Source organism: Alexandromys fortis, unplaced genomic scaffold (assembly GCF_014885135.2).
Source record: "Alexandromys fortis isolate MF-2015 unplaced genomic scaffold, M_Fortis_MF-2015_v1.1 scaffold_261, whole genome shotgun sequence".
Lineage (NCBI taxonomy): Eukaryota > Metazoa > Chordata > Mammalia > Rodentia > Cricetidae > Alexandromys > Alexandromys fortis.
This window is the reverse complement of record NW_026068144.1, coordinates 166,393-191,809: the sequence shown is the minus strand read 5'-3', so window position 1 is coordinate 191,809 and position 25,417 is coordinate 166,393. Positions and strand designations below refer to the sequence as shown.

General features: G+C 37.7%; 2 pseudogenes; one reads left to right on the top strand and one right to left on the bottom strand.

Annotated features, from left to right (window-relative positions):
• Window positions 1–844: 844 nt before the first annotated feature.
• On the top strand, window positions 845–25,393 carry LOC126491331 (zinc finger protein 120-like; annotated as a pseudogene).
• On the bottom strand, window positions 13,953–17,299 carry LOC126491339 (guanine nucleotide-binding protein G(I)/G(S)/G(O) subunit gamma-10-like; annotated as a pseudogene).
• Window positions 25,394–25,417: the final 24 nt, after the last annotated feature.

The window sequence follows — 25,417 nt, the reverse complement described above, 5'->3', positions numbered from 1 at the left end:
GAAGTGGAATCTGGATTGAGGCAACTCCTGGGGGAGGGGGCTTGGGATGGAATTTTCACCCAAACATCCCAGACTCTTTGGATATATGGATGTCAGGGGCTGAGGTGAAGCTTCCACCCAAACACATAGATAAGCATCCCATTAGCTGTTTTTACTACGGACGTATGACCAGTAACAATATACATAAAAGGTGAATAAACATTTACATTTTAGCATCCTAATCTCTAGTTAACATACTAATCTTTCTATTTTAGAGGCAGCCCTCCATTAGCTAAGCGTCCAGCTGGAAGTGCAGAGCTTCTAGCAGATCCTTGAGAAACTAACTAAGCCTCTCCAAGTTTGACAACCTGTCTAGGCCCTGGGCGGTTCCTCTAAGGCTCTGATATTTAGAGAAAGAAACAGAATTCCTTCTCTAAAACCTGGGATAAGCTTGGGAGAGCTGGTAAATATCTGGACTCAGGGTCTGTGGGAAGGGGTGGCTTCAGATCCTGAGAACCCAACTCTTTGTATCCATGAGGCTGTGATTATCGTCCCAATGGCACTGTGGACTTTGTTTATAATGTTTTTGAGATATCCTGTGTTCCTCTTGTGTAACGTTGCCGGATTAGTCTCTTACCAATTGGTATATATTAACAAGAGATTTGCTGTTCAGTTTGCTGCAAATCTCCAGTCAATCTGTGCTTGTGATGAATGCCAGGGCTGGGAATCATTGTGTCGGAGCCTTTCAGCTCACTCAGTCCTGTCTCAGACCTCACCAGCCAATCAGAGCCACCAGCAGACCCGCCAGTAGGATGGGAGGGTTCTTCCGGTTGCCAGGCTGCTAGCTGAGCGCCTGTGCTGAGAGAGTAGGACGTTTGCTTGTGGAGAGAGCAGTAGCGATGTAAGGAGCGGCGCCATGGTGAGTGAGCGGCTTCGGTTCCCAGACAGAGAGGAGCGGCGGGGCAAAGTGAGCAAGGGGCTGCTGTCCTCAGATGGGGAGGCGTGGCGGGCTGATCCTTGGGAGTCGGTGAAGTGGGTCTTCCCCTGGCTGGGTAGGAACCAGCGGCCAAACAGAATAGGCCAGGGCCTGTGTGCCCTGTGTGGCCCTTCTGTGGTCCTGTGTGGGCCTTGCAACTCCCTGGGCTGGGCAGCAGCCTCTGAATACCTTCATTCTGCCGGCTGCATCTGTGCAGGGCAATGGTGCTTCAGTTGTTGACGTCACTGTGAAATTCTGGCGCCGGTAGTGCTTGTATTGCTGCTATGGAAAGCAGAGTTGTCAAACTCAGAGAGCTCTGGTCTCTCTAGTATCTTCCATAAGTTCTGCACATTTAGCGTTTGACTGTAGGATCCGTCTGGAATAATTCTGTGGAGCTTGTAAACGGTGTCTCCTGTGTAGAGCAGCATTCCACTGCTAAACTGCCATGTAGAAGAGTTGATGGTTTGCAAGGGGCCATTGCGGGGTCACAAGCAACATTAAGTCCTGCTGTGCTATAAAGGTACATTAATTCTAAAACAGCTGCATCTCCAGTCCTTTTGGAAAATGGTTTTGAGTCAAGTTCTCACGTGTTGATTGAAGTGAACTTGAATCCTGTCGGTAGCATTGCCTTTACTATCACCCTGACTAACTATTCTTCATCCTGGGATTAAAGGTTTGTTGCACCACAGAGTCCTAAAATGACCATCTTGAGTCACATAGTGCAGTGTCCATCGCAGTAACAAGAAATGGATTTTGCATAGGGAGCATGGCTTCTCCCTTCAGATCAGACGAGGAAAAACAGTGGTCCGTTCGCACTGCAGGGTGAAACAGACCAGACAATAGCTAGATCCCAGGCTGAGGTTTAAGTCAGTGAGCTGCAGGGTCTCCATCATATTAAGGATCTGATAGGGCAGGGCGAGTGACCTTCTGGGCAGCTTTCCAGCATGTATTAATTTCTTCCATGTGAATAAAGACAGACAGAATTGGTGGATGGGTGCGTGCACAATTTAGGGAGTTGTAGCTTGAACTACTGATTATTCAGTTTCCAGTTAGGGTTCTCTTCTATGCAGATATGTGCAGTCCTTGATAACACAGGCCAGCTCAGAGGGTTGAGACACAGGCCAGTCATTGACTGTAAATCTGTGTCAGCTTACAGCACTCAGCAGCTAACATTTTACATGGGACAAAATCAAACAGTGTCTTATTAATGGCCTTCTCTCTACCAGGGAAGTGTCTACTCTGTTTCAAAGTCAGTATACTTAAGTATCCCTCCAATTATTTCTAATCATTTAAAAAAAGTTATTTAAGTATCAGTATCATTTTTAAAATTTCATTTTCTTTAAATGCATTACTGCTATAATATCTATTTGTTTCTATTTGCCAATGTTTGTGGCATTAAGAATTCCATTCCACTTATTTCTTATGATTTATTGATTGATTGATTGATTGATTTATATCAAATTAGAGCAGCAGTTCTCATCCTGGGAAGGTCAGGGCTCCCTTTGGGGTATCAAATGACCCTGTCATAGCAGTGGCCTCAGACCACTGGAAAACAACTCATAACAGTAGCAAAATTATAGTTATGAGGTAGCATTAAAAATAATTTTATAGTTGGAGGGGGGCACTACAGCATGAGGAACTGTATTAAAGGGTCACAGCACTAGGAAGGTTGAGAACCTCTGGTTTAGATCAGTGTCTCCTGTAGCTCATGCTTGCCTCACACTATGTAACTGAGGATTGCTTTGAACATTTAATCCTGCCTCTGCTGCCCAGTGCTGGGAGGACAGTCCTGCCACTCCTTCCAGGCTGGACCTTTATTGGTTTGTGAGAAGGAAAATAGACCAGTGAATGAGTATCCTCCAACTTCTCTAGATTACACTGCAAATTCCCACACGAAGTGGGATGTGTGTAAGAACTGCATTCGCAGACCAGCTGTAAAGTAGGCGTAGTCAAAACACAGGATGGGCAAGAAGGAGGGTAAAGCTTTCCTGATTTGACAGTAGTTGGCAGTAGCAATGAGCAGTGAGGTAATCAATTTTGGATGATCTGGCAATGTCCTGAGAACAACTTGGCTTTGATCCTCATAATACATTCATTAAACTTTCCTCAGTGGTTAGTTTTTGTGTTTTTTGTTTTGTTTTGTTTTGTTTTCCTAACTAATTTGTAATGTCAAGGTAAGGACTGCGGACATTATCATAGCTCTAGGTCAAGTTGTTGTCAATCTAAAAAGATAGCTAAACTTTAAATCATACCAAAAGTTTCTCTAGGAAGAAGCCACCTCCCTGTTCTTAGGATAAAGCTTATTACACCTTTATCAAAGGAAGTTTAAAATTTGTTATAGAATTTGAAATACTAATATTTGTTTTTCAATAATTTGATTAATAAGTATTTTTAGTCTAGTGAAAATAGAATAGTCTAGTGCTTTAAAACAACAGAAAGAAATGCATTCAATAAATTTTCTCAGGTGAGCTAAAAACAACACGGGGAATATTTTGTGATCAACAGTCTAAGACTGAAGTATAAGCAGTCTAATTTTTTGTTTGCTTTAGGTATTGTTGACATGGGGTTTTATTGTTGTAGCCTTACCCAGTCTTAATCCTCCTGCCTCAGCCTCTTTAATTCTTCTTTTTAAAAATTGCATTCACATATTTTTGAGGGTATGAGTAGTTTGGGAGACTTGCCCTCCAAGATCACCATCCAGGGTTAAGGTTAGAAGCCACAGAGCTGCAAAAGGAAGTTAGGATATTCCTAATCTGATGGGTTATGGAAAAATCTCATACAATGCTGTTCCCATCATGACTCTTTATTGTTCTGCCCTATTTTTATTCTCTTGTCTTATAATTTTTAGCACTAATACTCCATCCCAGTTCTAATTCCTTTTTGTTTCTTGTTCATATAGTTTAAATACACTTTTTTTTCCCCCAGAGACTTGAAGCAATGACAAGAGTTACACCTCAGTGGGTGAACAATAAGGGCAAAGCCATTTCTGACAACACAAAGTTCTAAGGTTTCAGGAGTAAGACTGTGACCAGAGGGAGGGGGCACAGTGCCTGCTGCAACAAACTTTGAAACATTGTTTTTTATCAGCAGACTTGGCAAGCGGAGAACTGGTATGCTTTTTGTAGGATGCTTTGTGTGCATAACTATGGTTATACACCTGCAATATTGCCCTATTTCATCATAAATCTTTAAAGGACTTAGATCTAACAAGGCCAGACACCTGCAATTCTGACTTGTACATAATTGTAAAGTATTAAACCCATTACAAAACTTTTAGTATAATTTGAACTTGCTCTGAGGTAAAAGTGAGCTAATTGTATGCAGCTTGTCTTAGACTGAGGAGAATATGATATTTTCTTGTCTTGGTTGAGTAAAAAGAACAAAGTCGGCTTATACACATCTTACAGTCCCCAAAGGACAATAGATCTAATTATGAAGCATAGCCTAGTAAATTTCCTACAAATCAGAATTATACAGTTTAGTGAGTGCTGAGGTTATATCCATGCACTGTGCAGAGTTAAAAGCTAGTGTCAGATCCAAAGCGCCAGGTATGCTGCTCCGTGTGGAGTTCGAAAGGAAAGTGGACCAGCCGAAGAGAGTTGTATAACAAAGACATTGTTCACATCCATTGTGCTATTCACACACACTGCTTATGTGTTTATCTCATGCATTTATTCCATCTATTGGGCACATCCATAGATGGCCAGGAAGATGACTTACCATTGTATCCGTAGACCAATGGAACTCACATCTCTCCACTTACCTGCTTCTAACTGAGTTAGATTATGATCAACGTGGTGCTACGTGACTGGCCAGTGTAAAGAGAAGAAGTGATTAGGGAAGGCTCAGACTTAAAGCACATATATAACTCAATCCCCGCCTAATTCTCAGGGATCATTGTGGAGGCTGTGGCAGGAAGAGTGTAAAAGGCAGAGGTGTGCTCTCTTCCCCCAGATCTAATCCCCTGCAGCTCATACCTAGTTCTGCAACAGATCGCCAGCTGAAGCCACCCTTTTCCCTGCCCATATCTCCTCTCTGGATATAATGGTAAGTTATTTTGAGTCAGTTGAAATCTAGGTCCACTTAGCAGCATAATATTCTTTCCTAAGGCCAGTGACCTGCCTATTAGGTTCTTAGTCTGATAATGGTGTCAGTAATGCGTTTGATCCTGTGAAGGACTTAGATACAGGCAGGAAGTGGTACTTACTCCCACAGTATTTGTGCTACTATTGCACCAGTGGGCTGGTCTTGCCATGCCAGTCTTTACTGTAGCTTGACGTGTCTGTAGTTGGGCATGACTGATGATTACTTGTCTCCTCTAGTAGCTTGCATAGACCCTTTCCACCACCATGAAAACAAGTCAGTAGGGATAAAGAGTCTGCTTCTTTACCACTTTGATTTTGCCATGAACTTGACCCAAACATATAGTGCCTTCAGCAATAGGATCTTATCATCAAGTTCTTGATAGCCAAAAGCAGTAGCAATACAATGTAATGTTTGAGGGGTCTTTGGTACCTAATTAGCAAGAACTCCAAAAGAAGCAACTTATACATGGCATAGATTTATTTGTTACCCTCTGGTTTCCAGTAGGGGCATTATTGCTCGGTTTCAGAGTCACTCCATTTTAATTCTCTTTCTCCTCTCTCTACATTTCTTTTCCTATGTATCATGTTTGTATCTTTCTATGTGAGTGTGTGTTAGTGATGTTAAAGCAAATTTCCATGTCTTTTTCAAAGGTCTTCTGTTTTATTCATCTTTTTCCCTTCTCTTTCCTGTCCCCTACCTCCACTCCCCCATCCCAGTTTAACCCTCCTTGGTCCATTCTTCACCATATATCTGTACATTCTATCTCCCCTCTTTTCATAGCCACCCCCATGGCATTTTAGTAATTTCATGAACCATGTTGGTATTACAATTGAAACACATATATGAAAATTTAACACCAACCTTCACAGTGACAGAGAATATGTGATGTTTATCTTCATTATTCTGGGTTGCCTTTCTCAAAATACCTTTTTCCAGCTCCTTCTGTTTAGCTGTGGATTTCATAGTTTCTTTTTCTCCATATCTCTGAGTAGCATTACCCAGTATGACTCTAACAATTTTTATTCAACAGTTGGTGCAAATCTAGGTTGTTTCCATTTCCTGTCTATTGTATATATAATCATAATAAACATGGATAAGCAAAAGTCTCTAGAACAGGATATGGACTCCCTTTTGTGTATGTATGTATACATTTATATGTATGTACATGTACATATATATGTGTGTGTATATATACACACAACACACACATAAATGTACATATATATGTAATTTGTATATATATGAGTGATACTGCTGGTTCATATGGTAGGTACTTCTAGAGTTAGCTCCATGCTGATTTTTAAAATGGTTGCACCAGTTCCCATATCCTAAAGTACTAAAATGAAGTTCCATTTCCTGCAAATCAGTGCCAACACTTGTCATTTTTTGTTTGTTTATTTATCTTAGACTTTTTCACTGGGATGAGATGAAATCAGAGAGAAGATATAATGTACATTTCCCTAATAGCTAAGTATATTTAACATTTTAAATGTCTGTCAGCCATTTGTATTTCATTTTTTGAGATTTCTCCATTTAACTGTGTCCCATGATTAATATTTAAAGTCCTATTTAAAATATAAATACATTACAACTCCCTTCCTCTTGCTCTCTTCAATCACTTCATGCCTCCTAATGATTCTGCATCAAATTAGTTTTCTTTCTTCTTTTGTTATTACCATTGCATATATATTTATACTTCTGTGCACATAAATATTTAAATATAAGTTGCTGAGTCCATTTGGAGTTTCTTGTATTCATGTGATTTCAGAACAGACCACTTTGTTTTAGATAGCCAACTAGGAAGCTCATCCCTGGGAAAACATAAATCTCCCTCTCAACAGTCATTAGTTTTCTGTAGTACTTTGTCTAGGGCTGAGGTCTCATTAGATTGCACACACACAGAGACACACAAACCTATATTAGTGTGTCTATTGGCCAGGAGGTTGGGAATTGAGAGTAATACAGACAGTGGAGATCGAGATGATAGGGTTTCAGTTGGAAATTGATTCATGAAAAATTAAGCTAGAGGTCCCTTGAGTGGTATTTTGGTCCAATTTTTTTTTCTAATTTTCCCCATGCCCAGAGAAATTGAGTATGGCCAAATTAAAAATTTATGGGTGTATTTATTATAGCATATTGGATCTGCTGGATGCCTGCTAATGATAGTAACAATTGGGGCCTAAATAAATGAATATAAAGAGGTAGGTCCAATGGCAGTCAAGTACTGAAACAGAGGCAGGGATTTTCAAAGAGATTATCACCATTAAAGAGAAGGCCATTGCTCTACAGTGGAAGCCTAGCAAGATGCCCTAAGTGTAAGACTCCATTCTATTAAGTCTGCAGTTAATGGAAGGATTAGGCCAAGTGATTCCTAGTCCCAGGAAACAGTTTCATACAAAACCTGCTACAAGCTGTGGTCCAAGCTTAGCAGGGTTCATCCCAATTTAGAAACCAAACTTGTGCTGGTTCTGGAAAAAAGAATAAAAATTTTAGGTCATGCATCCTTAGTGTCTGGTTTCAGTTGAGCCCTGTTGTGGGCATCTATGTTTGGCAGAGTCAGAGCCCCAGTGCAGAGAGACTACAACAGTTCATTGCAGAAAGCTGTGAGGATGACGCCTGGGTTGCCTTTTCAGATGAAAAGATGCTGAGATACCGAAGTAATGAGACATCTGCCATGCAGAGCTGCACAGAGGACGTGGAAGTAACCAAAGAGAGAGATGTAGGAAAAGCTGCGGGGGAAATGCGGCATCAGAGGCCTTTGAAACTGAGCCCCATGTATCTGAGACAGAGCTACCAGATTTGGTGTTTGCCCCGCTGGCGTTTCAGTCTTGCTATAGTCCAGTCTTCCTCGTTAGTCCCCGTTTCTCTTTTGGAATGGAAAAGGGTATTCTGTGCCAGTGTGGGTTGGGAAGATGTAACTTGTTTTTCTGATTTCACAAAATGTCACAGTCAAGTAATTGCCTTTAGTGTCAGAAGAGACTTTGGACATTTGAACAGTGTAGGAACTGTTGAAAACTATGGACATTGATGTTGAACACATTTCATCATGGGTTGACTATAAGCCTGTAGTGACCTGGGTCAGAATCTAGTTAACTGAATGAAAAACCCATGAGATAGTATAATGTATTTGAGCACTGGTCTCTCCTTGGTGGCTTTCTTTTGGGTACTTGTGGAATCTTTAGTAGGAGGAGCCTTTCTGGATAAAATTCTTCACTGGGGATGGGATTTGAGTGTCTACATCCTTAATCAATTTCCTGTTCTTTGTGTCCTGCTGCCATGGCTTCACCACCACTGTAGACGGTATCACTAAAGCACATAAGATACAGTTGAAACACTTGCTTATTCAAAGCCATTTTGCAGACCTAATTTTTTTATTATTTTTCTTTTTGTTTTGAGGACAAACTTTCACTGTATAGCCCTGGCTGTCCCGAAAACCAGACTGACTGGCCTCACCTCAGAGATCCCAATGATTCTGGATCATACATGCTGGGATTAAAGGTGGGCCATTATGCCTGGATTTTTTTATTTGTTTGTTTGTTGTTTTGTTTTGTTTTTGATTTGTTTTGTTTTTATATTAGTGACCGATGAGCCTGGGAGATAGGTTTTTATACATGTCAAGCATATGCTGTTGTGCTGAGTTTCACCCACATCTTGAATTTTGAAATTTGGCAGAGGGTCTCATTCTCTTTCCCAGGATGTTGTGAATACTGCTGTAGTGTGCTGAGTCACTGGATTGCAAGTGTGTCACATTCTTTCTACCTATTGTGTTTGTTTTGAATTCTTTTGAACAAATATGAGGTTTTTGCCTGTATGCATGGGTATGCACCACATGTGTAACTGGCCCTCAGAGTAATCAGAAGATGGCCTCAAAATGCCTGAACATGGAGTAACGGATTGCTGTGAGCCCCTGGGTAAATACTGTAAGTTGAGCTCACCTATCTGCAAGAAAGACCAGCAAGACTCTTAACTGCTGAGCCCATTCTCCTGTCTTGTGTTGTTTATGATCAGCATTTACATTGCTGATGTTTTCATTCGTAACTGTTTAAACATTCACTCCCTTTTAGTAATATTATTGATACACTTTAAACCGGGACACTTCAATTTTCTGGAACTGGAATAAATGCGTAAGTCTTCGTAGGAACTTTAGTACATATCTCTGGGTTCTTTCTACCATTTTTTAAGTTGATTTTTATGGGGGAGACAGGGTCTTACTAGTATGTAACTCTCTCTGTCCTGGAACTCACTGCATAGGCCAAGCTGGCATCCAACTCAATTAAATTCACCTGCCTCTGCCTCCTGAAAGCTAAGATAAAAATCTTGAGCAACAGCATCCAGCTTGGCTATCTTTTTTCTAGTTAGTAAGTTTTCATACAATTTCTCTGAAATGTACTCAGCACCTTTGCTCTGATTGCTGTCTCTCTACTTATGTCTATTAATTCGCATTTCTTTCTCAAGGCTTCTTCTAGTCAAAGTGAAGAAACGGCAGGTGTGAACCTCAATATTCGGTTTCTTTCTAAAATGACTTAGTGATTACATTAGAAATTCTGTATCATGGAATAAGTGTGGGGAGCACCAGAATTATATATTATCAAGGAAGTATACATGTACAATATTGTCACTATCATGCTTTCTGTTACACACATGTATGGGATATTTTAGGGTGCAGTGACCTATGATGATGTGCATGTTAACTTCACTGGGGAAGAATGGGCTTTGCTGGATCCTTTACAGAAGAATCTCTACAAAGATGTGATGCTGGAAACCTACAGGAACCTCACTGCTATAGGTAAGACTGTGAATTTTCCTTCATGTTTTAAAATAAGGGAACAACTCTTTCTTGGTTATTGATAATCTTCTGTAATTTTGGTTGAGAAAGAGGAAGAATGAGGTGAATATATCAGGCATGGTTCTAAGATTCACTGAAGATAGCAACTTAAATATTACACAATTTCTTATAATTTATTATACATTTTCTGATACTATATTTTAGGCTACAGTTGGGAAGACCATATTATTGAAGAACATTGTCAAAGTTCTAGAAGACATAAAAGGTAATTTTCATGTGAAAGGTAATACAAATGTGCCTATGGAGAAAAGTTAATGTGTTCTGAAAGTTTTAAAGAAAAGCAACACTATAAATAAGCATAGCTTAAGTTGTATTGATGATTATTAAATCCTCCCAAAAAAGTCCATATACCTCAATGTCAAGTAGCCAAAATGTGTTTGCAAGGCAATTATCTAAGAAAGAAGACAAAGAAACAGTGCCTTAAATCATATCACCATTTGAATCATAGCCCTGTGAGAGCCATATTATAGAACTGCCAGTCCATTTAGTTTTATACCACTCAGATATTACAAAACATAAGAATGTTGAATAGGTGATAAGTGTTTATTCAAAGCCTGCTAATAAGCAAAAGGTACACAGTAAAGCTAGTGTTACTCATATAGTTATTATAACTGCTCAGTCTAGTGAGAGGGGTAGTTTATGAGAATCAATAAGGTTGTTGTGGAGAAACTTTAATCCCTACACCACATGTCTATGAAGGACCAAAAGTTAAACTTTGTGAATGCAATGTGGAAACCCTTTATTTGTTATTCTTAGTTTACTAAGTATTTCATATGTCACTCTGTATACAAGCCATGTAAATATAGGAATATGGAAAGCTTACCCCTCTCTTTCTCTCCAGCAGTTAGAAATATGTAGTAATCCCCACTTTGAATAGACTTGTAGAATGTGATACAAGTTTACAATTAATTGGTTTTCCAACTTTATTGGGAATACATCAATAAACTCATACCAGAAGAAAGCCCTATGAATATAGGAATATATAAATACTTTTGTTTGTCCTGATTCACTTTGCAAATGTAGTATTATAACACAAAAATTCTAGTTGGTCTTAATAATGAAAGCCCAGAGTCAGATACAGGATTGAATGGTGAAGATCAGAGAAGCAGAGAGGTCAGCCACTAGAGAGTTCTTTTACCTCCATCAGTGCTCAGACTGTATCTCCAGACTCCATCTGTCTCCACCAAACCTCAGACTGTACTGTCTCCACCATACCTGAAATCACATTGATTTCCTGTCTCCTGCTTTATAGTCCTATCTCCACCAAGCCATATCACTCCTGTCTTTACCTGCCAAGTGCTGGGATGAAAGGCTTGGGATCCCAAGTGCTGGGATCACCTTTGTGTGAACTCTGTTTCTCTTTTAGACAAATTCAATCTCATGTAGCCTCTGCCTCTGTCTCCCAAGTCCTAAGATTAAAGATGTGTGCCAACACTCTCTGACCTGTGGTGGCTTACCTCTAATCTTTAGGCAAGCTTTATTTATATAACCATAAACAAAATATCATATATATGACTCACACTATTGGAATACTTGTGAGTGCAAAAGTGTGGTAAAGTTCTAAATTTCTCCAGTTCTAGTTAAATATGTGAAAAACCTCATTTAGAAAAAAAAAGATGCTATAAGAGATGCTACATTTACCCTTTTTGGTCTAAAATAAGAAAAGAAATATATAAGAAAAACTGTATTTAATAAACATATAACTATACAATATACAGACAATAAATACATCAACAATGTCTAATCCATTTGCAATTGAAAAATTTAGAGAAAATACTACATATCTATCCTATCTTCTTGAGTCCAAAGTGCTGTACATAATTCACTTTGTATTCTAACTTGCATTACCATGCAAAACTATTTTTGGATATCTCTTGCACTTCTTTTTTTTTGGGGGGGGGGGGTTCGAGACAGGGTTTCTCTGTGGCTTTGGAGCCTGTCCTGGAACTAGCTCTGTAGACCAGGCTGGTCTCGAACTCACAGAGATCTGCTTGCCTCTGCCTCCTGAGTGCTGGGATTAAAGGCGTGCGCCACCATTGCCCGGCCTCTCTTGCACTTCTTTAGTGAATTTCTTTTCTGAGTCAGGCAAACAAGAAAAACTATAACTGTAACTATCTAGTATTTAATTCCCTCTGAGACCCAGAAGGAAATATTAACTGAGTAAACAGGAAGTGTGATCAAATGACTTCCAAAAATATCTGAGAAATGACAAAAAGCAATTGGCTGCCTGGACAGTCACCCAAGGTTCCTCAGCAATGCTGGGGCATCCATCTTTGGCCCACAGGCCTAGAATATTCAACAAACTTTTCTATGAAGCAGAATTTTTGAAGGACTATCCCTCCTTGACTTGGCAAAGTTTTGTAGTCATTCTCTTTTGTATCCTGCTTGTCCAATTAGGACAGCATACCATCAATAATCAAGGAAAAAGCACTTTTTAACCCACTGGCTTTTGCCACAAAGAAAGTAAACTCTATGTAGAGTTTCTTTGATGCCCATTATGTTCTCTGAAGTAGATTGATGCTACAAGGAGCAGACATGGCTCATTGTCATAAAAAAAAAGAGCCTATGTTATTAAAGCATCTTAAATGCCATATTCTGTAGATCTCTGAAGTACTTGAAGATGACCTATCATTTAAAATATATCTGCTTGACCTTGAAAACATACCTCAAGTTCAATTGGAATAGGTGACTAATTGCTAACTTGCATTTCCTTATTATCTTAAATAAATAGTTGGTAATAATTTCAGGAACTAGAAATTTGCATTACATTGTTAAATGAGCTGTATAGGTACAATACCTTGAACAAGAGTAGAAATGCATGTACAGTATGTTCTAACACATTAGTCTCAAATTTGTATCAATAAACAAAATTTTTATATAATATACAAAAGTCCAAACCAATGTGAAATAATTAAATCTGATAGTTGCTTTTTAAAAGTCGATTCAATATTCTACATTTCTATCTTATCTATACTCTTCCCTTTCTTATTTTCAAAGTAGATTCAATAATCTAACCTTTTATCCTATTATATCTGCATCCCCCTTTTTTCCTTTTCAAAACAAGAATCCTGAATCTAATCTCCTTTGTTTAGTTTTTCTCCTGACCATTACCAATAAGAACTTATAACCAATTCCCCTAAACAATGACAAATAACCATAATCCATAGTATAATTTAAAACCACCAACCCCACCTCTTGGGAATGTGGACATGTTCTTAATTTACTTACTGCTGTCTGGGGGCAAGAGCATCTTTACGAGATCCTGAAAAGAAAAATTTGTGTTAATTGTCAAGTCCTGGGAGAGATGGCTGTATCATTTGTTGTCTACTCTCTGTGTAACGGGAAAGTATAGGGCTTGTCTCAAGTCCTGGCTAGAGTAGTCTATGAGGTTGGTTCGTCTCAACTAACTACCTTGAAATTGCTCTGAGTCATTTGTAGTGCAAAGCCAATCTTTAGATGGTGCTTTTCAGCTTGGTGGTGTTATCATAGTCCTGATGGAATAATCCTTGTGGAGCCCCCTCCTCCTTTTGGAGACTTCAAAGATCACTGTTAGGTATGGTTGTGGGTCACTGTAGAAAACTGATAGATTGAAACCTAAAATCATGCGCAGCAAGGTAGATGAAGGCTCTGTCTAGAATTAGTACTCTATATTAATATCATGACAAAACTTTAAAATACATATATATTAATCTTATAAATTTTGAGATAATATTTATGCCATAAGAAAAGCTGTTAATGAGTTAATATAGAACCAAAGGATTATGAGATTAGTGGAAATAAGATAGTTCTTAATTTTTTTCTTCTGTCCCTTATCAGGTAGTTCTTCTGACATGAGACAGAGATTTTTGGATATTACTTTAACATGCATGCTTGGGTTTAGAGAAGGAGAAAGCCACAACCCAACTTCAAAGCCAATTTTAATCTTTAATTGGACTAGGAGTACAAAAAGACCATTTGCATTATATGTCTGTAGAGAACAACAGAAACAAACATTTTGGAAGATTTATGAAAATTCTATCTGTTTGGAAATATGACATACCAATAAGCCAACTTACTCTTTTTCTTGCAATTTTTTTTTCTAGATATTTTCCTGTTTCTTCAGATGTTTCATTTGTCCAGTGTTCTTCAGATTCCTTAAATGTCTTATATACTCTTGAAAAAACAGAAACAAAACCCTTTCCCATACAATTTTTTTTAACTATGGAAAAATTTTATATCCAAGTTCTTCAAAGATCATTATAAACACAAACTTTTCTTCTAAAAGTTAAATCAAAGGCACATCACTCCGATAAAATACTTGTGACATTAATTCTTTTAGGTTATACTATTTGTACATTATTTAGCCAATTACAATGTTCTGAATATAGTTCACATTTTAAAAAGACATAAGCACTTTTTAAGAGCTACAAACACAGTCATAAATTGTGAACTAAAGGAACTAAAGAAAGATCAAATCAACCTCACTCTAGGATGGAGAACCTAATATTACATCAATCTTTTCAGTTGGCGAAGGAATCTGCCAAGTTTACTGTCAAAGTAAGACCTTATCTCATTAAGAAATGAAAATGTTCTCCTTTAAAAAAAATTATGCTATCAATTATTCCCCCAGTTTTATACTTTGTCTTCATTTAGTAATTATAAATTCTTAAGAACAAATTTTATTAGAGTATAAAATGTTAGGAAGATTACAAATACTCAGTTTTTGAAAATAAAGCATTTCCCTCCTAAAATGCAAATACCCAGTAAGTAAAACATGCCCATTTCCCAGACAGAACAACAGAAGAGATGCAGCTTAGTAAATTTGGTGGTGAGGTTTTAAAAAAAACAATTTCTGTAGACTCTAGGACCATGCAACAGAGAAAGTGATTTGGTGTTGAAACTGTTTTCTTGGGACCTGGTTGCAGTCCAGTGAACTTCTTCCTTGAGTTCTTCACAGTAAAGCACAGAATCTGGGTTCCCAGAAGGGAATGCTTCCAACTGGAATGCCAAGCTGCAGGACATCCTTGCAGGCATTCTGCATGTAGTACTGATGAAGCTCTGTGGCTGCCTGTGAGAGACCTGATCCTTTTGGTGCCAGCCTCCAACTTGAGCTCCTCCACCAGGCACTGCAGGGCACTTTCACTGGCCCTGGAAGACATGGCAGCTACCAACCCTAATTTTTAGAAGATTCCCTTTTGGCAAGTTATATCTGATCAAATGAAAAGCATTTGTTAGTTTTATAGGTTAGTTAAGATTAAATAGACAGGGCTGGAGAGATGGCTCAGAGGTTAAGAGCATTGCCTGCTCTTCCAAAGGTCCTGAGTTCAATTCCCAGCAACCACATGGTGGCTCACAACCATCTATAATGAAGTCTGGTGCCCTCTTCTGGCCTGCAGGCATATACACAGACAGAATATTGTATACATAATAAATACATAAAAAAAGATTAAATGGACATGCTACTTGATGAACTATCATTTCTTCTAATTAAGAAATATCTCTTGTTCAATAGATCTTTATCAATTTTGATGGTATCCATAGCTCAGAAAGAAAAGCAAAAACCTCTTCCCCAGCATAAAACATATCCTGGTTTTCATTCTGAGGTCAACATGACTTTAAAGTATACCAACTGATTTAATTCCATAGCTTTTTCTACTATTCAGTGTCTCTCCACAGCTGTTGTGCCTTTCTCATTAGCATTTAGATAATTCAAAGTTAATAAAGAATTATGCAATCTATTTCTGGGAGTTTTTATCATCCCTTTCTGTTTATTCAACATATCTTTTAGAATTTGATTGCTCTTTAACTTTCTGCCCTGTAGGGTTGTGTGGTATACCTGTAATATGCTTTATATTATAATAAGCAAAAAAACTGTTTCATTTTCTTAGAGACATGTACTGGAGCATTGTCTGTTTTTACTTGTCCAGGTATACACATAATGGTCATAACTTCTAGCAAATGTGTGATTACCAAATGAGCCTTTTCCAAACTTAAAGCAGTTACCCATTGAAAACATGAATATGTATCAATGGTGCAGTGTACATATTTTAGTTCTTCCAAATTCTACAAAATGAAACACATCTATCTTCCATATTTATCCCTTTTAGTACCCTTTGGGTTACTTCCTATAGGTAGTAGAGTTTGGTTATACAAAGAGCAAGTAAGACATTTCCTTATAATTTCCTTGGCATGTTGCCCAATTTTTTAAAAGGTTTTTTTTTTAAACCTTGCTATTGACATAATTTTTAGTTTTTGGTTTTTCAAGATGGTATTTCTCTGTATCTTTGGAGCCTGTCCTAGAACTCGCTCTATAGACCAGGTTGGTATTGAACGCAGAGAGTTCTCTGCCTCCCAAGTGCTGGAATTAAAGGCCTGTGCCACTACCATCCAACTGACATGATGCTTTTTATGAAGTTCTGAGGCCTCCAGCACATTTCCTTTTCCAATCAATAATTGATCAGTTTCTGCATTACCTTGTGCTAGAGGACTTGACAGACCAGTATAGGATCAGATATGTGTTTTATATATATGGAATGACTCTTATTCCTAATTATTTCTTGTAACTAAATAAATAATAAAGTCGATTCTGTATCATCTTGTATAGATTCAGCAGTTTCTATATGCAAAACAACTTTTTCCGCATATTGTGAACCAGTAACTGTGTTGAAAGATTCCTTAAAATACATTGGTGACATGAGAATCGCATATAGCTCTTACTTTTGGACAGAATCATAAGGGCTTAGATCCACTTTACTTAATTTTTCTAATGTATAACCTGCCTTTCCTGAATGATTTGCATCAGTATAGAATGTAGGGGCTCCAGATATTGGTGCTTCCTGTACAATGTGAGGAAGGATTTAGCTAGTTCTTTTAATATGTTGGATTCCCTTGCTTTTGCTTTATTTGTTGTAAATCTTTACCAAAAAAATTATTACAAGCTCTTTGCCAGGGTTCACTTTCTGCCTAAAATTTGTCAATTTTATCTTCAGTGAATGGTACAACAATTTCTGCTCGGTCACTTCCTGCTTATTGATAGTAATATCAATTTTTCACTTGGAATTTATTCAGAGACATTTTACACATAAGTTTTTAAATTTTTACTTGGTTAAAAGGTCCTTTCTAAGATAATATTTCCATGTGAATTAAAAATTCCTATAGGGGAATGATTGGAGAGTAATATGGCCAGAATTCAGTTAAGTCTTGGGTCCACATAATTGGCATGTACCTTCTGTAATTTCTCTTTCATCAAAGCCAATTCTGTCTCAGGTTCAGTTGGGACTATTTAAGTTCTTGTCACAATCTAAGATTTTGACCAATTACTTAGATCCTCAGGGCCTATCCTATTGGGCCATAAATATGAAATGCCTCCTAGTAATCTTTGTAATCTGTGAATGTCACTGAGAGTCTAAACTTTGATCTCTCCTAATTTGCCCCTTTTGGGGGTCTAATTTTTTTGTAAACCTTTTTTTTTTTTTTTGGTTTTTCGAGACAGAGTCCCTCTAGTTTTGGAGCCTGTTCTGGAACTTGCTCTTGTAGACCAAACTGACCTCAAACTCACAGAGATTTACCTATCTCTGCCTCCCAAATGCTGGGATTAAAGACATGTGCCACCACAGCCCAGTGCAAATGTATTTTTATAGCTTAAATAATTAATAGAATCTCTTCTTTGTGTTTTTTTCAGGAGCAATTTGTAATTCACAACAAGGCAAGATTTTCTTTACCTCTTCAAACATTCTTTCTAAAGTGTCTGCCTTTGAACCAGACAGCAAAATGTCCATGTAATAATAAACTTTAGATTCAGGAAATTGCTTACGTATCATTTCCAATGACTGCCATACAAAATATTTTACATTTGCTGGGAGAGAATCTTCCACTGATATATCTTAGCAGGCTGAGAATTTTTATAATAAGCAGACACTGTGTAGGCAAATTTTTCTGTCTTTTTCTTATAAAGGCATAGTGAAGAAACAATCTTTGAAATCAGTAACTATAAGAGGCCATCCTTTAGGCAATAGGGAAGACAAAGGAATGCTAGACTGTAGAGAGCCCATTGGCTGAATCACCTATTAACAGCTCTTAGATCTGTTACCATTCTTCATTTTCCAGATTTATTTTTTTTAACAACAAATACAGGAGAATTTCAAGGGCTTGATCCTTCAATATGCTGAGCATTTAATTGCTCCTTTACCAGCTGTTCTAATTCCTGCAGCTTCTCTATTATTAAGTGCCAATGCACAGCCCATACAGGTTTGTCTGCCAAATATTTTAAAGGTAGAACTGTTAATACCTTTGAATGATCAGCAGCTGTTGTGCCCTCTTCTTGTACAACCTGAATGGTCAGTGACAATTCTTTATAATATCTTGTAATATTTTCACCAGAAACATACATTAATTTATGATTTGTTTCTAAGATTGGAGGAATGTTGATCTGAATATCATTGTTATAACAAATCATATCCCCACAAATTCATTGCTTTGTTAGTCACATATGATTTTAATATCCCTCTCTGTCCTTCTGATCCTATACATTTGTCCCATCTCATGCTCTGCTTTATCTGAGAAAAATTCTGATCCCTAAAAACTGAACATACATACTGAAGAGGCAAATTTGGTTGCCAAGATTATGGTGCACTTATTGTTACATCGGCACCTGTGTCTACCAAATCTTCAATGATGATGTCATTTATTTTTATTTTTTAAAGATTTATTTATTTATTATGTAGACAGTGTTCTGACTGCAGGCCAGAAGAGGGCACCAGATCTCATTACAGATGGCTGTGAGCTACCATGTGGTTGCTGGGAATTGAACTCAGGACCTCTGGAAAAGCAGCCAGTGCTCTTAACCACTGAGCCATATCTCCAGCCCCTATTTATATGTATTTTTAACTTTAGTCTTTGTTCATTTATTGAAGTTTGACAAAATACCCACTTTATGTTTTTTCTGAACTTTTGTTCTCTTTTCTATAGCTGTTTTATCATCCAGAACAGTATGACTTCTTATAATATGCATTAGGTTATTCAGTTACTCTGAGGAGGAGTTTCCTTTACAATAACAGGAAACAACTGTACCAAATTTGGTTTAGGGGCCTGCAAAAGGCCTCTCACGGAGTTTCCCAATGGCAAAGGGCTGTCTTGAATGTCCCTCATTAATTAACATTTATTGCTCCAGTACTTACCTATGCTATATTTTCTGCATAACCCAAAAGGGGGGGGGCATTCTGTTTGAATTATGCTTAGAAAAAAAATTTTTCTAGGAATGCCCTGTTTATAGTTCCCTTTAAGTTAATCTGTTTTCCATAATTAAAACACTTAACATTTCCAGTTTTCCTCAAACTTCTGGAAATCACCTCTCCTATCCAAGCATCATCATGGTCATGCGATTGCATCTTGGATCCATTCCTCCAAGGACTCTGGTCTTGCCTTTAAAGGCCTAATTATCATTTTACATTGAGAATTAACATTTTCAAAATCCAGAGATTCAATTATTTTTGTCTGCCTTTTAAATTTGATATTATTCTATTTACTGCTGATGCCCATCTTTGTAAGAAATCAAAGATTGTAGTAGTGAAGGTTTCTTTCGGGCCTGTATGACTTTAGTAAGTGAGGCAATCTTCTTTCCTACATTTTCTATTACCTCCCAAGCATTGAAAGCTGCTGCATTGCATAAAGCCAGGATGTGGCCATCATATGGGGATTGCCTTTCTATATTCACATAATCTCCTTCTCCAAGAAATTAATCTTGAGAGATTTCCGTACCTGTAGTTCTACACTGTTATTCAATCATCTTAGCCTCTTCTTTCAACCAGGTCTTCCATGGTAATTGTGGACCAGCCTCCAATACTACTTTAACCAAGTCTTTCCAGTCTTTAGGGATAGTTCTATTACAAGAAGACCATGAGTTTAACACCTGCTTCACATACGGTGAAACCATGCCATATGAGACTATCATTTCCTTGAATCTCCTTAAATCTAGCACTGGCAAAGGAGTCCATTCAGTTCTTACAGAGCCTCTATCATTTGGCAGTTTCTGAAAGGTTACTGATTATATTAAGGTTGGTTGTTTATAATACTGATTATATTAAGGTAGTCTGTTCCTCTCTAACCTTATAATGTAACACTAAAATTGGTTCTCCATTAAATTCCTCTGTCTGGATTTGAATATCTCTATTAAGTTTTTCTAAGGCCTGTATCTCAGTGTTCATATCAAACAACATTTTAAGAGATAAACCATGAGTTATCAAAATTACAATAAGGATTATCAAAATGATAATTAAAAGTATGTTAATCCCAGCCAAGTTGATTATCCCTTCATTTAATTTTTCCACTTTAAATCATGCTTTATATAATTATACAGAGACCTAACTTTCTTCATAACTGTTTTCCATTTTTTAACATGGGAAAAAACTCTCTTTTAAGTAATTCCTCCCTTTAATAATTTCCTATTTTTCTTCCCAAATCTGCCAACAATGATGATGATAATGTGAGGTTTACTGCTGTTGTGTAGAACAGTAAAAGTCTGACCAGATTTCAAGACAGCTGCCTAGTTTGGAAACAGTCCAAGAAGGGGATTCAGGGAAAGCCCATCAAGAAAGAAGAAAGGAAAACCTAGCCAGTAGGGAAGTGATTTCATCCACGTGTAGCTCCAGCCAAAGCCAGTGGCTGCAGAGCCACAGACAAATGTCTTTTTCATAAATCTGTACCCCAAACTCAGAGAAGCAGAGAGGTCAGCCACTAGAGAGTTCTCTTACTATACCAGTGCTCAGACTGAACGGGTAAGCCTGTCCTCAGACTGCATCTCCAGACTCCATCTGTCTCCACCAAACCTCAGATTGCACTGAGTTCCCATCTCCTGCCTTATAGTCCTCTTTCCATCGAGAGATATCATTCCTCTCTTTACTTCCCTAGGGCTGGGATTAAAGGTATGGGATCCCAAGTGCTGGGATCACCTTTGTGTGAGCTTTGTTTCTCTTTTAGACAAATTCAATAAGGGTGGCCTTGAACTCACAGAGATCCCTCTGCCTCTGTCTCCCAAGTCCTGGGATTAAAGGTGTGTGCCACCAGTGCCTGGCCTCGATTGCATAACTCTGCACTCTGATCTTTAAGCAAGCTTTATTTGTTAAAACAAAAACAAAATATCACTACATAGTATGACTCACAATATAGAAATACTTGTGGGTGCAAAAGTGTGGTAAAGTTCTGAATTCCTTTAGTTCTCATTAAATATGTGAAAAATCTCATTTAGGAAAAAATAATGCTATAAATGTGGGGCATATAATAAAGGTTGTTACCATCACAGACATCTTCAAATATGTAAAACAACCCTTAATGAAGGGGAACACCATACCTATAAACCTTAAGTTCTAATTCCTTTATACAATTAGATCAAATTGTAAAATTCATACAGTTATAATGGTTCATCAGTGTAATAAATATGGTAAAGTTTTTTTTTCATTTGCCAATTATCTTTGCAGGTATGAAAGTAACCATATTGGAGAGAAAACTTTTGAATATCCTCATTGTAGCAAAGACTTTGCATATCACAAGCATCTTCAAAGACAAGAAAGAATTCATGCCGAAGAGAAATCCTATGAAAGTATCCAGTATGGTAAAACCTTTGTACATCACAGTAGTCTCCGAAGAATACATCCTGAAGAGAAACCCTATGGATGTAATCAATGTAATAAATCTTTTGCACATCAAAGTAGTCTCCGAGTACATAAAAGAATACATACTGGAGAGAAACCTTATGTTTGTAATCAATGTGGTAAAGCCTTTGCACGTCACTATCTTCAAAAACATAAAAGAACACATACTGGAGAAAAACCCTACAAATGTCATCAATGTGGCAAAGATTTTGCAGATCACACTCACCTTCAAGTACACAAAAGAATACATACTGGAGAGAGACCCTATAAATGTGATCAATGTGGGAAAGCCTTTTCACAAAACAGTAGTCTCCGAATGCATAAAAGAACACATACGGGAGAGAGACCCTATGAATGTGATCAGTGTGGGAAAGCCTTTTCACAAAACAGTAGTCTCCAAATTCATAAAAGAACACATACTGGAGAGAAACCATATGAATGCAATCAATGTGGTGAAGCCTTTGCATGTTACAGTCGTCTCCGAATGCATAAAGGAACACATACTGGAGAGAAACCCTATGAATGTAATCAATGTGGTAAAGTTTTTGCACATCATAGCAGTCTCCGAGTACATAAAGGAACACATACTGGAGAGAAACCCTATGGATGTAATGAATGTGGTAAAGCCTTTTCATGTCACAGTAGTCTCCGAATACATAAAAGAATACATACCGGAGAAAAACCCTATGAATGTAATGAATGTGGTAAAGCCTTTGTATGTCACAGTAGTCTCCGAATACATAAAAGAACACATACCGGAGAAAAACCCTACAAATGTAGTCAATGTGGTAAAGACTTTGCACGTCAAAGTCATCTTCAACTACATAAGAGAACACATACTGGAGAGAAACCCTACAAATGTCCTAAATGTGGTAAAGCCTTTGCATGTAGCAGTAATCTTCGAATTCATGAGAAAAGAAAATCCTACTGCGGAAAAACCCCATAAATATAGTCATTGTTAGAAACTTTGCCCTTCATGGTAGTCTTTTGACATGAGTAAAACTTTTAGTGTGTAGTTGGTCTGTTCAAGCTTTTGTATATCACAGCAATCTTTGAGGACCTGAAAAATACTCGTACAGAAGGGAATCTGACTATAAGGGATTCGGTAAGATCTTTAGCCAACACACTTACATTCAGTTAAACAAGATTATTCTGGAGAAGAGATCTTAAAAGATCTGACGGATGCCAACAATCTGTTCAAGCATTAGGATGACGCTATGAATTTATATGAAGAGGTAACCCATTTAGATTTCACACTTCTCTTCCATTACATGAACTAATTCATCCAGGTATCAAACTATGGATGTGTATTAGTGCTTTTTCTGTTGCTTTGATAAGCATGGCTAAGTCAGCTGACAGAAGAGTTTAATTTGGCCCTTGGTTGCAGAATCACTATGACAATGGCATGACAGAATTTGTCAGGTGTGGTAGGCACAGCAGACAGCTAAGAACTCACATCCTCAACCTGCACCATGAAATACAGAGCGGGATCTGAAAATAGCGTGTGGACATAAACTCTAAGGCGCATCCACCCTCAGTGACATTTCTTCTGACAGGACAGCATTCTCTAAATCTTCCCAAGTGACACCACCAACTGAGGATTAGTTTCTCCGACTTCAAGTCGGCATGCTTGCTTTCTGTTACATGAACCAATTCATGATGAAGGTAAACTCCGTAAGCAGACCTTCAGATGCCTCAGCACCTGTGTTACAGTAATGAATGCTCGGGAAAAACCATTCATGAGGGAAAATTTTTTTAATGATTTGATTTCATTTTCATGTTGTGATATCAGTATGTCTCTGTGTGGGTACGTGCATGTTTGTGCTCATTCCCAAGTGTAACATGAGGGCCAGGCCTGCTTCTTTGGACCCTGTAGTCTTGTAGCAGGAGGAATTTCAGGATGTTGTCAAAAACCTGACCTTGTCCCTGGGAATGAGCCTGTCTTAACTCTGTGGCCGTGTCTCCTACCCTGTAAATGTTTTTAAAACTTTATATGTTAACTTAATGTTAGATAATACGAAAGATTCATACAAGGTAAAACCTATTCATGTAAATGATTTCACAAAGATTTTAAAAATCAAAGTTGTCTTCACTTTCAAGGAAAAAAAATGTTGTTTCATCTCTTTTTCATCATATCCTGAAAGATGTAAATTATTTTTCATGTTCATGCAAGTATAGTGGTGAAGACAACAATTGTGGTTGTGCTTTGTGTTTTGAAACATTTGAAGTAGGTATGAAATTTACAGTACATGTAGCAAATCCACTTAGTGAAGTTTATTTTGTGGTTCTGCTATCCCTTGTGTGGCTATTGTTTTTCTTTTGCACTTTCACTTGGTTGGTATAAATTTTTTTGTTGCAATATATAGAATGTGATGCCCATCTTCTAAGTGAGCCATTGTTTATTTAAACATCAGGCAGTGTGTGATCACACTTTTCAAGTAAGGGCGTCTGTGAAAGGGTGTTGGGATTTTGTTTCTGGTTTTGTTTTTCACGTACTCACAAATTCCCTTGAGATGTTGTTTTTTGTTACCTAGCCTGGTGTTGGGGTCTAGCCTCGAAGGGGTTCACACATTCCAGGGTAGGAGCAGGAGGATTAGAATTATCAAACAAAAGAAATAGAGATATGAGAGAAACAAAATACAGAAGAACCGGGAGGGAAATTCAGTAAATACTGAAATCACCTGTGTTTATTTCCTACATATATATATTACTCCAAAAAGGGAGTGGGGAGGCAACATACTTCATTAACATGATAGAAGGAATAGAAGGAATAAACACAGCATCTTCAGTCAAGCACCCTGTTGTTTAGACAGGACACATAGCAATCCATCCTTAGATCAAGTACCTGCAGGCAGCCACTCCCTGGAACTTCCTGAAAATCTCCTTAAAGAAACAGGAATAGACTTGTATTTTCTGATCTTTGGTCAAGGTACAGCAGATCCACCTTTATACTCAAAATACTAATTCATCACATCCTAGGTCAGGATCTCTTGTTTGGAGCCACACCTGTTGTCAACACTTTGAGAGAGCAAGAATAAGCTCAAACTCTCTAACATTTAGTCAAGGTGAAATGGACTCACATCTGTGGGCCCTTGTAGCCTGACTTGGATATCTACAAGTAGTCAGGGATACATTTCAACTCTTGATCCATGTGTCAGTATCTTGAATACAAGTCCAAGACAGAAGATATATCCCTAATGTGTGCTGATTTTTGTACACATTTTAACAATGTTAATGTTAAAATGCTTAATAGAAAAGAACATAAAAAACAATAAATAAAAAAAGAAAACACACACACACAAAAAAATAAATGCCTCATGCATATATCCAAAGCAGCATTTTCTTCTCTCTGGTTGAGATATGATAAAGTAAGATAATCAGCACATATATGTCACACAACATAGCTGTATTTGATATGGATATGGTTATATTATTTGATGTTCCATGTGTCTTCATGTCCCAAGTAATTATCTATTTGGCACTTCAACTTGAAGTACTGCCTTCTATGGAATTTATCTAAATATGCCAGATAACACAACAGCAATGGAATTACTTAAAAAAAAAAGCCTGGCATATATGTTTGTATGTGTGTGTGTATGTGCATATGTTAATGCTTGTGTGTGTGTAAAAACCAATGTAATTATTAGTTTTTAGGTCAAGACAGATATGTAGAGACTAAAGACAATTTTGTGGGGTCTACTATTACCATCTTTATATGTATATCAAGGACAGGTTCAAGCCTTGCACACCATAGATATTTCCCAGTGAGCTCCCTCACTGATTCTCAAAAAAGATTAGTTGAAACATTACATCAATAAAATATTGTCTTTTCAGATTGTAAACATTGCCATCTAAGGATGGATAAAAACAGGAGAGTTTGAATAATAAATTATATTTGCAAATGAA